Raw genomic sequence first — 12,225 nt, 5'->3', positions numbered from 1 at the left:
TGCAGTCACTTAAAAATGCAACCTTCACGCTGCAACTGCGACGTAAGTACATATCGAACAACTAACGCCAACGCAATCAAGGGAAGGGAGATAATCTTGTGTTAGAAACTCGGTGATTCTTCTGGTTTCTGACACACGTGTTCCGGTATAATCTGCCTGGTTCTTACAAGTATCAATGTCCCCGAGAACAATTCCCGTAAAAATCGATATAAAAATAATAAACCAGCGGTTGTCTATGAATCACGAATCGACGCAAACGAGCATATAATTTAGACCCGGCTTGACCAACGCGAGTTAATTTAATCAGTCGGTTAGCTTTCGGGGTTGCAACTGCCGGGCACGATGTCAAAAATACATCAGTTTCATAAAACATCAGTTGCGACTCTGAAAATTAACCGACCGATTAGATTTAACTTGGTGAAACCGGGCCTTAGAATAATTATAAACGTTAACTATTAACGATTAATAAAAAGGACGGTAAAAAAAAAAATTTTTTTAAACGGAATATATACTATCGAGCGCAACGTACGTACTTCTACATAGCGTTTAATAAAACCGTACGGAAATAATCAAACCCTGATCGAAACGCGACGGCCGATCCAGAGTGGCAAGATCGGCAGGCAGGCAAGCAAGAATCGCGAGAGACGGTGAGGAAAAAAAGCCGGAGCGGTTGGCGCGCTGCCACGAAGGAAACGTAAACTAATCGCGCAATCTGCTGGTGCACGCGGCAAGTCAACTCAAGCCACGAAGAATTTCAATCAGCAATAATACCGCCGCGCGCTCTTCATCTCGCCCCTCGCGTTTTTCCATCCGCGCGTCAGGCCGCCACCGCGCTTCGTGCCCCTCTTCGCGTGCGCGCGACCGTGCCTCTTCTCTTCGCCACTTCTCCTCACGCCGGTTACAAATGGCGTCATTATTCCTTAATAATTCGAGATACCGCGCGCGGCGTATTTATTGTCCGGTGTGGGCGGTGGGCGCGAATCGCGCCGGACGGCCAACACTTGTCAGACCACCGGTCGCCGAGTTCTCTTTTTTTCCTTCTTTTTTTTTTTATTAATTTTTTTTCCCTTTTTTTTTCCTCTTCTTCCTCTCGAACACGCCGCGCGCCGGTCTATCGGCCCGGTATTTATTAGCATCGTGGCAACGAGAGCCCTGTACACATCCTCGGCACCTCCACCGGCGGGTAAAGATGAGCGATTTATGCCGCGATGCATCGAAGAGCGCGGCGATACCATCTTATAACCGCTTCCGTGCTCGGTAATTGAAGTTCGACGTTTTCGGGCGCGAACGGTTCTTCATACGCGCGAGTCGAGATAAGACCGGAGCACATCGCCGATATGGCAGGCAAGATTTGTTGCCGGTACGAAAAAAAAGAAAGGAAAAAAAAAACAAAAACAAAAGGCCTTCTCCCGGCCTCCGGGGCATCGGTCTCCGTCTCTTCCTTTTTCTCGCCTCACCTTTACTTTTTCTTGCTCGATTTCGGATTCCGCGTTGCTGCTGCAACGATTACGTCAACGTGTGCGAATCTGACGCGGATTCAATCGCAGGATATACGCGCCGACCGATCCCGTAATGCGAATAAAATCGACTTGGATCTAAAGAGGCCCCCGCCAGCCGGTTACAGGCGAATTAACGCCACGGTGATATAACAGTCAGATCTGAATAAAACCGAACGATCATTCGGTTCAAAGGGTAACGAATGCGGCATCGGCGTTGACCGGTTTCTAACGACAGGCACTCGGATAGTACCGATAAACGCACAATAAACCCACCCCGCCGATCGTATCGGGCGTGGATTTTTTACGCGTTTAGTTAGTCTTACGCGCGGCCACGTTTATCTTTCCCGTTCCATCATCGTTTCGAGGCACGTCGTGGTCCAGGAGAGGCATCAGGCTGTCGTCGTGTAACGAGTGCGATAACGACGGGTCTGAAATAGGCAAAGTCACCGATCGCAAGGAAGGGCGAAGCAAACCGCGCCGGATACCGTGCGTGAAGATCGTGCACCTTCCACGCCACAGAGGTCACGTGGGCGTATCGAACCAGAGATTAACTGCCTCTCGCCTTTTCCGCGGATTCACAGCTGTTGCACCACCTGTCGTATCCGCCCTTTTCGCGCCGTTTTAACGCCACCTACGTGAGGCACCGCCGTCGTCGGGATGCGCCGCCGCTAGTAACGTTAATTGCAGACTGGACGGTAGCCACGTGATAGCGGCAAACAAGCCAAGTACGTGAACGCAATAATTCACCGTGGGATGGAAGAACGACGTTGCAGAAGGCGCGAGATATTGCGGGGTGAATCGCGGGAAAATTGCTTCCGTTGTCCCGTGGAAATACGACCGCAATATCCGCTCCGAGCACCCAAAGCCGGCTGTGCGTTTGTGTTACGAATGCCGTCGCAGTACAAATGTTTAACGCTAGGTAGGTTACATTAAATAGAAATCAAAGTTTATCGAGCCGCGAGAATTAACTCGCTTCTCAGCCGTTTCATTATCGGTTACAGTTGAAACATCGTAGCAAGTACCTTGGACTTGTAAAACTCTCCGCTGGTAGAACGCCGACGATTATCTTCGATAACATTGAATTTCGGATAAATTGCACGCGAATGTTGAACTGCTAGATTTTATTCCATTCCGCATTTGTCCGTGGCATTTAAATACAAAGTGCAAGTTCGATAGAACCGGTACAAAATCGTACAGAAACGCAGAACAATCTTTCGGACTTCTTGTACTTTTCCTATTTTGAAGAAACTCCGGCATTCGCTTAACATATTCAATTACTTATTAGTATGTAACACAGGCTTGGAATAAATTGCATAACGCCATGTAGTTTGCATGGTAATATTGATAGGTCAAAGAGAAAAAAAAAAAATGCCGAGGATCATATTCCGTTATAGCATTTGCGTGATTTTAACTCGACAGTTACAAATTTATCTGTTGCTTTGAAGTAAGAAGTTTTAACATAGCTTAGGATCAGTTTCGTTTTGCGCCGGTGCGTACGATTTTGCCGATGCCATAGCATGGTGGATGGTCACGGGGAAGGAAAAAAAAAATTAAAGCAATGAAACAAATAGCAAGAGCATGAAAAGGGGATTAGGATTCAGTTGGTATGCCACTCGCGGCGGTGGAAGGCCAGTTCTTACCACGAATAGAGAAAGATATAAAGCTACGAATTTACAACTCTCCAAATTGACATTTATAGTTATTAGCTAACTGCATCTCGCTGGATCATTAATAAGAATTGACTAGTAATTTTTCATGCTTTCAAGATGTATTTTTAATTTTTTTTTTTATTTAATAGCGATATTATTTCCATCTGACGTGTTATTGTATTTGCCATATAGATTTTTTTTCTATTTTACTTTTTATTCAATGTTTCCTATCAAATCTTTTTGCGATATATTTCATTAATGGCGCACTTAATTAATTAAAAAACAGTTACGATCAGCTGCAGAATATCGCGAGTCGCGATCGAAGACCATTCGTAAAACGATTGTAAAAAAGAAAAAAAAAAAAGAACATACGTTCGTCGATTCTCGGTCGCTATCTGCGTTCCTTATCACCACGACGTGTAGCTAGAAAAATATCCGACCGTTTCGACCCAACAAGCCGCGTTCAAAGCGATCGTGGCTGCGTTGGTATCGCGCGGCTCATAAATTCCAAATCCTCTTTTCTACCCAAGAATCCTCTCGTTTCGCTCGGCCACCTCTCGACCTTCCACGGCGATCGATCGATCGATCGGGCCACGACAAGCGCGGCTGCACGACGACGAGCAAGTCCGCTCATGCGTCTAGGAAGTTCGCCTGGACTATCGGGCTCGCCAGAATCGCTCGAAGCAAATCGATTGTGCGTTTTCTTCTCCCCTTCGTCTTCCACCTACCGCCACGAACGTGACTTCGGTACGGCAGAAACTTAAGAGACGCCGTCCACAAAGCGACTTCTCTCGCGCGATAGCTTCCACGAAACTCGGGGATGACAGCACGCATTATTCCCAGTCGTTGCAACCTATGCTTGAGACGACATTCTAGTGATTTAAGTTGTCAAGTTGAGTTTCAAGTAGGTTTACGCGTCAAAACAGGTGAACCAGCGAGAACTTTCCGCAGCAGAAACGGAGCAGCGCGTACTGTTTACAAATAGAGAATTAACAAGGAACACGCTTTCCCGAGTTAAAGTGCGATTGCGACCTTATTGACTACCATCTCGAACGCATTTCTCGAATATCTAAATCCTATCTATAGAAAAATTCGTGTTACGGTTGTTCGAAATCGCGAAAACGACGCGGACTCTATTTTCTGTTTTCGCGAGAACAGTGTTCTGTTGACGATCGAACCTACGGTGGAGTGCGGTAGGGGGGTGCGATAGGAGGTGAGGCATGAGAAACGATGGTTATTAACCGCCTTGGTTCTTTCGCTCGTAGTCGAAAGTTTAAAAGTCGCAGATTAGCGTCGCGAATATTTTTTGATAATTAACACGAACTCAGTCAACCATCTTTGCAAGACGAGCAGCGACTAATCAGCGATCGAGTTGCATCGACTGTCTCACTTTTTCTATGCGGTTGTCTCTTTCTCTCTAACGGCCGAAATCTCAAACAGTCAGTCTAATTGCAGAGTCGCGGGAGCGCGGACGTGTCGCTAATCACTCCGCGAATTCGCGTATTTTCGACCGCGAATAGGATAATCTCGCATTCGAATACGTGTCGACGTCGTCAATTCGGTAACGAACAATCATCCTCTGCACTCCTTTGTTATTTCAATCATCGTTCTGTGCCTCGTTTCGGGCCTCAAAAAAGTGCTTCGGAAAGGCAAGATCTCAAGATGACGTCACGGACGGAGGGCACGGAGCGTTCGGTATGAAGAGCGCCACGCGTCCTAAGTTACCGACCCGCTTCACTCGCCATCTCCTTCAGCGATGTTCAGCGGATTCCGGCGATTTGCCATTGTCGGAGAGTGTGCCTGCACCTCGCCGTCTTCTTCGTTGCGGCCAGGATTCTCATCCCGCTTCGAGCAAATAATTAAGTGCGCTGGGAACATTTCGTATCGCGGCCCGTCTCATTCGCCTTTGGTGCAAACTCGCAACGTCGTTCATTCCGCCGGTGAAAATAAATCGCAGGATCAAAGGTGATCTCGTTTTACGTAAGCAACGCTCGAATATCGAGAGCTCAAATTAATGCAACAAATAATCGTTCGTCGCGCTTCTTAATTTCAATCGTAAAAAGTCGCCGCGATAATCCACCGTCGTTCTTTCGGTCGTCCGTCTCTCGAGCGATTATAAAAAAAAAAAACAGAGCAGTGTGATATAATGTCAAGTGATTTGATGTGCTACAACACTTCAGGATAATTCATAATACTGCCACGGGAGGAAGGAAGGAAGGAAGGAAGGAAGGAAGGACGGACGGAAAGATAATTACAGAAAATAACCTACTCCAACCTAACTGAAAGCTGCAAATGTAAGTAAACCAGCAACACGCTATCAATCGTAGATCACTCAATTGTAATTCTTATTTTAAAAAATTATAATTAGCTAATACCCGAATTTAATAATGCTCTGTACATATTAAAAATACGACGGTAAATTAATTTATATTTCTTCTGTTTGCTATGCAAAGTTTCGAAGAAAGTATCTCGGTATCAGATACTCTCGTTTCTTTTTCTCATGAAAAATATTAAAATAGATACAAAAATGTTCCTTCGCGTAAATGCAATTAAGAAATGAAAACACGCCGGGGTACGTAAAAGCCTGCAATTCTCGTCCCTCATATTCGAAATTTACATCGCTCTTCTACCCACCGGACTCATTTAACACTAGCACGTCGCGATCGGAACGTTACGTACCTTTACGCAACTTCGGACGACTAATCGTTTCAAACGATCTACCGAACAACGCGACCCGTTACGGACAAGGGAGGCGAAGCACGAAGATCAAGCGCGGAGTTGAGGTCTTGAGATCGAAAGAATGTTGAAAACGATTCCACGGTTCGTAACGACGACGCGGACGCGAATCATTAATCCTCGGAACGCGGTGCCGTGTAGCTTGTACCTACCTGTGATTACGATTTTTTTTTTTTTTTTTAAATGTCCTATCTATCTCTCCCCCGAACCTTCTCGGCGAGACGCATCTCCTCTCAGCTACGACGTTCGCCTATGCCTATGAGCAGAGTGACCACGAGGAAGGTACACCTACGCTCGGCGATTCGTGTTCCCACACGCGAGGCGTGAACCGCCGGATATACGTACGCTTCGGCGTACGTTATCTTCTTGTGGTATCCGACCGCTTCGCGGTTCGCGAGGGGGGAAACGAGGGTGCCGGTAAGGACCGTGCATTGGCGATATTATCAAAGCCGGAAACTGCGCGGGTTTCCGGCTGTATGACCCGGCTTGTCTCCGCGGCTTAGCCTTCACGTGATTTTAGCCGCGAGAGAAAAGGCATTCCCGTTTGTTTCGAAGTTCTAAAAGCGAGGCGTGTTTATTTCTGTTAGACAATCGCGTCGGATTAATTTCTAAATATATTAAATATCCGGGATTTGATTTTTATTTTTAAAGAATCTTAAACAGGCAGGGTTAAAAAGTATGAAAACGACTGCGATCTTTTCTTAAATCGCTTATCACTAATATCGTCAAGTATTCCGGTGATCAATACTGGACTGGAATAGTTTTAGAATTTTAGGAGATGCGAAATGTATGCAGGAAAATCATTATATTCGTATAACGCGCACGCAATTCCCCGCAAAGTCATCGTGACGATACTCGACTTTCCCCGCAAACGCAAAGGGGGAAAGATATTCGCCACAAAGGCGAAAATATGTTGGGGCGATGCATCATTTTCAATAAACCCATAATTACACGGGTATCGGTGTAAACACGTACGTCGTCCGCGTTCCATGCACTCTGTTTCTGCCGGTGCGGCGTGAAAGGTGCCAATTTCGTAGCCGGGCAAGCTTCGTATGCGTATATTATTTGCGCACGCATTTGCGTCGTCCGCCACACAAAGTTGCATCTCCACGCAGCCATGCGTGCACGCGGTCGGAAAGTGACAGCGCGAAGGTTAGCCCTCCGGTGGAGGGAGGCAGGGGGAGGGAATCTACGATCGCGGTTCTGTTTGAGCTTTCGATCGACGAGAACGCGCTGGCCCCGCGAACACCACCGTGACGGTGAATCACGTGTTTATTGTACGCGGTTTCGCTTCGCGAAGAAACGCAATGCCCGCGCCCGTGCGTGTGCGAGTGCGTATAATGCGCGTACGTGACTCGCGTGCACATCCGCGCCGCGGACCGACCGAGCTACGCTAATACGCTGACGGTGACTCTGATTGCCGGGATGGATAAATGTCGTATCTGCGTCGATACGCAGTCACGAAGATGCTGGAGAAACGTTCTCCATCATCGGCCGGAATAAAAAAAAAATCGCGAAACGATAATCCCGTAGTACGCGCTATCCGCCATTTCGCGCTACCTCCGATTCGTTTCGCGTATCGGGGGGCTCTTTAAAAATCGATTAGGCGATTAGACGATTAGAACCGTCCTCTGGGCATAGGAAAATGTTTCAGCGTTCGCGGGCAGTCTTTTGAAATTATACTCCGCGCGTACAAAGGCATGTTTTTGCGTTAGGATGAATCGGCAAAGAGAGCGCTAACGAGGATTAAAGAAGTTCCGCGATGAACGATTTCCCATTTCCATAAATTATACCGGCGCGCGGCATATAACGAATATAATGCTTTCATTAACAAGCGAGCGCCCAGCATCCCGCGGTGGATACCTCGCTCGCAAGTTTCTGTGGCACTGAATAAGCTCGTTTGTTCGATAAACAGCACGACCAAGCGTCTCCGGAGCGTTTGATCAACGCCCAGCCGTCCTATTAATTAAAAGCGGCCGAGTATCACTTCGTTAGGAGCATCCGATGCGTCATAAAAGCGCGCGTACGCACGGCGGAGGAGGACGGGGTGAGAAGGGAGGGGGAAGACGGCGGGACGCGCGAGGTAGAAAGCCTCGTAAGGACACGATGCAAATAGCCATGGAAACTGCCGCGGGACTGGCTCGTTAACGCCCCGGAGTTATGGCCTGTCCACACCGCGGAGTGCAAGGTGCGGAACCTCCGGCTGTGTAATTTGCAAAATACTAATTACGCGTTCGCTGCAGCGGCCGCGGCGCGTGCTTCGAGTCGTTTACACCTCGCGCTAATCCACACAAAAATGGACACTTGGCACGTATATTGTTGCCCTTGTTAATGCCCCAGACCCGTTCGGTCAAGCGCGCGCCGAGGCGCCGGACAACGCGCCCGGCGTAGCGTTACACGCGGCAGCGCGCATAAAATATCGCTCGTAAAAGCGGACGCCGGGAAGGAATAGGAAACGACGTAAAATAATAAAAAAAAAAAAAAGAAAAGAAATACGTCGCAATGAAAAGCACGCGATGGGCGTGCGAGCCGTATCCGCCGAGAATTCGTCGGGGAAGATCCTAATCGTTTATTCCCGTTGCGAGCGATGATTGAGAGGCAATTGACGATAAGTCGAGTAGAAATCGCGGGGCTTTCTCGTATTCGCGGATTAAAAAACACACATATATGCACACGCCCGTGCTCGCGAGTATACGTTTTGTAGGATTTCGCTGTGCGTGTCGAATCTCGAATCTCGTTGAATTAGCAGAAGTATGCAGAAGAACCGCGCGCAATGTCTCGTTTACGTCGAGTTACGTCGAGTGGCCGAGTGCTTAGGAAACATTTGAGTCGTTTTGCATTAGCGCAGTTGCAGTTGCCAGGTACGATAGCTTTAGCACCGCGAGTACGCCTACCCGGGCTCGGGATACGATTTCTCGTGCGGGCATAACGATGAATGCGTTACTCGGCCGGCTCGCCGGTACGATTGGCGTGTACGGGTCGGGACGAAATGTGTTACCTTTAATGATAAAGCCGTTGTTATACGTGCCGGCTCCGCTGGTGCCGTATATGTTAAACAGCGATGCATTACCATAACCGACGTACCGCGGCTCCACGTTATTCCCGATGCGAATAGCGGCTTAAAGGCACGGCAACTGCCGAGTATACTTCGTGCTAATAATACAGAACGTATCGGAATGCATCGGAAATGTCAGAGGGAGAAATGCTGTGATAGCATGCAGTAAAGCATAGAAGTAAGAAAAAAACAAAATCTTAAATTTAATAGCGACTTCTTCATACCTCCCGTTATACGGCCAAGTCTAACCGCGCCATTAAAATAAATTAATTTAATTTTTCTTATTTTTCTTTTTGATATCGTCAACAAAAGTATTACCATTCAGTCCGCGCGAAATTTATTGCTTTTAAAACTGATTTTCCATAAAAATTAGTCTGCATAATTTTTCCTTTTTTTTATTACGTTTTAAAAAAAATTAACGAGACTTTAAATATACCTATGAATATTTTAATTGAAGTAAACATCATTACGAAATGTATATTATTTAAAATCAAATTTCATATTTAAATGGATGTTAAATCATACGGGATTTTCCAAGAATAATTTTACAACCACGGTGTCTTAGCGCAGTTAGGTGCAGTTCAATTACTTTGTGTCTTAATAAAGTATCTATTTATGGATGTAATAAAAGTGTGAGAGACGTGCGGAGGTATTTCGTACCGCGGTTTGATTTCAATTAAATGTAACCACGTTTGTACAAAATGGAATATATATTAGGGATACAAAATAAGGATGCGTAATCGATATTCAAGTTCGATTTCCTCCATTCGTACCTGTTGCTGCTATCCATGAGGATATGCCTGGGATACGTAGTTGATAGCTGCCATTAGTACGTGACGATTATTTCTGCATGCGCCAACAACGATTTCCTGATACCAGAACGGAATGCAAATTTCCCGAGCTTGAGCACGCCGCGCTACAATGAATTAATATTAACGACGATATCGTTTTCGCGCCCCGAGGCACGATTCCGCCAACCATTAGACAATCTAATCCAGCGTCGTAACCTTTTGAGATCACGTGTCCGCCGCCGTCCACGTCTCGAGCCACGGGGAGCGTGCACAGTGAATAAATTAACAATTTGTCCGGTAATCTTTTAGCTCACTATGTTCACACATGGCTCTTATCTTTGTTGAATCTAATACACTCGATGAAATAACGCGACGTGTTTGTAGAATATATGGGAAGTCGAGCGGAAATCGAGTCAAGAAATTATGGGAAACGTTTAATTTCTAATATATATGTACCCCACAAGGGTATCATATTTGTACTGCTGCTCATTCACGTAAACATCTACGTAATAAATTTTTAAGAAAAGATTCCTTTTTAATTTGCAAAAATATTATTTGAAACAATTCTCAATTTAACAAACGTTTTATGTTTTTAATTTTTTTTTTTTCTGCTTTAATTTTATAACTGTAATTACGTATCAAATAGAAACTGTGCATGGATTTATTTCGTAAAAACTAGACGTGTTATAGTTAAGAGAGGAACGATTAACCCTAGCAATTTAATTACGCGGATATTTATTACACTTTTGAATTAAAACCTGTCGCCAAAACTTCTAATCTTAAAATCTCTCTGTTGGATGGTCGGCGTAGAAGGGAAGGGCAGTAAAGGAACTTGAAAAGTTCCACGCTTGAACTTGGACGAAACTTTGCTCATATCCGATGTGGTGGTAGTTGTAAAGTATTCGGCCACGGGGGAGGAGTGATAGAAGACCCTAACGCGCCGACTAAACATTCGGCATATAAAGGTTTTTATAACGCGTTGAATTGTATAGAGATGAGAGAAAGAGAGATAAAGAGAGACGGACAGGTAACCGGGAAAGTAAAGTAGAATAAGCACGAATCATGATTCTCTGAGGCAAAGTGTTATACAGACTCGCATAATTTTAATTAATTGTCTGGGCTTTTGTTACAGGTGACCAGTGCGAGATCAGTCTCTGAAAGGAAGCAAGTTATTTTGATAAGAAGTATGATATTCTGAGAGGAGGAGGAGGCCTCGGAAAGGCATCGTGCATCAACGGAGCAACCCCAGAGGTAAGAATCACTCTTTTGAAACGCACAAGTGGCTTGTCGTGATAGAAAACTTTATTTTTAATTATTTTATTATTTTATTATTTTTTGAAGATTTAATATTTGTAGCATTTCTAAAATTAAATTATATATATTTTTTTTTGTTACAGATCAACGTAGCTGTATTCACCGCCGTCATCGAAAGGCAGAATTCTACAACTCCGTTGAAGCTCATGCAGATTGGTGAGTTGCATGACTTTTTTCTTGTGTAGTTAGTAATTGGGGTCTGTTAGCATGCGCACGGTTCCTTTCAGTATAACAAATATGCTGCATTAATATTGACTTTGATGGAAATTATTAATTTTTGAATTCACGGTGTTATAATTCACGGAGATTATAAAAGTTTTACGTCCCACGCAACCGATATCGCATTGAATCCGAATATTATCGTTCCATAAAAAAAAAAGAAAAAAAAAGAGAGACGTCCTACGATTTATTTTACATGCCCGGTTTGAGAACGTACTGTTTTATAGCGAGTGACCGTGCCATCAAACGACTTGGCGCGATATCTTCGATCGGCAGCCGGAAGATCCGCCCGTAGAATCGGACGCTAAACAGGATCCTCATAAACCGGGGAGGGGCTCGGTTTTTATTCCGATGCGCGGTGGATTTTACGACGTTACATGTCTCTTCAAATTTCTGGCATTCCGGCGATAGACGGGATAGATTATTTTCTACGCCGCCGCGATTATCAATACCGAGATCTTTAAACTAGGAATGCGCCGATTCTCTTTATCGGTGCATTGACAAATTATTATTGATCCCTCGATGGGCGTAAGGCGCGGAGAAAGATTTAACGGTCGATAAAAGGCCAACCGCTGTCTTTAGTTCTTTACAGCGAGAATCGTATATTCAAACCTGATGAGAATTCAAGGTACGCTTATTGGTAGCAAACTTGTCGTGTATTTTCGCATAAAAATGTTGGCTTGCGGACGCGCGTAACGTCCCCGTAAACGATAAAATACAGGCAGTAACGATCATTTAAAAGTCAGATCGCGCGACGGCGCGCAATACTTTTAGCGAAAGAATTCCGCGTCTATAATTAAAGTGTAAAACCTGCGGTCATTTTGTAAAATATTATGAACAATGCGCCTAAGTGTCCGCGCGAGTTACGAATTATGAATAAAAACATCGGTAAACGTATATTGTCACAATAAACCACGTCGCATTGGATTTTGTTTCGCATGAGCGTTTGCCTACGAATAATT

The 12,225-nt window shown here is 45.2% G+C and overlaps 1 protein-coding gene and 1 long non-coding RNA gene across 3 annotated transcripts in view; one reads left to right on the top strand and one right to left on the bottom strand.

Annotated features, from left to right (window-relative positions):
* Mesr6 (misexpression suppressor of ras 6) overlaps positions 1-12,225 on the bottom strand; it is a 482,514-nt gene that overhangs the window by 297,555 nt on the left and 172,734 nt on the right. The window lies entirely within an intron of this gene.
* Positions 2,234-11,252, top strand: LOC139109013 (uncharacterized). Of its 2 annotated transcripts, XR_011546768.1 has the most exons (3): positions 2,234-5,442; positions 10,863-10,981; positions 11,128-11,252. It is a non-coding gene; the product is annotated as an uncharacterized lncRNA (long non-coding RNA). The 2 variants fall into 2 exon arrangements; XR_011546766.1 differs by lacking the exon at positions 2,234-5,442 and having other exon boundaries at positions 10,404-10,981.

Source organism: Cardiocondyla obscurior, linkage group LG02, assembly GCF_019399895.1.
Source record: "Cardiocondyla obscurior isolate alpha-2009 linkage group LG02, Cobs3.1, whole genome shotgun sequence".
Lineage (NCBI taxonomy): Eukaryota > Metazoa > Arthropoda > Insecta > Hymenoptera > Formicidae > Cardiocondyla > Cardiocondyla obscurior.
Note: the sequence above shows the minus strand (reverse complement) of the source record. Positions and strands in the feature narration are given on the sequence as shown.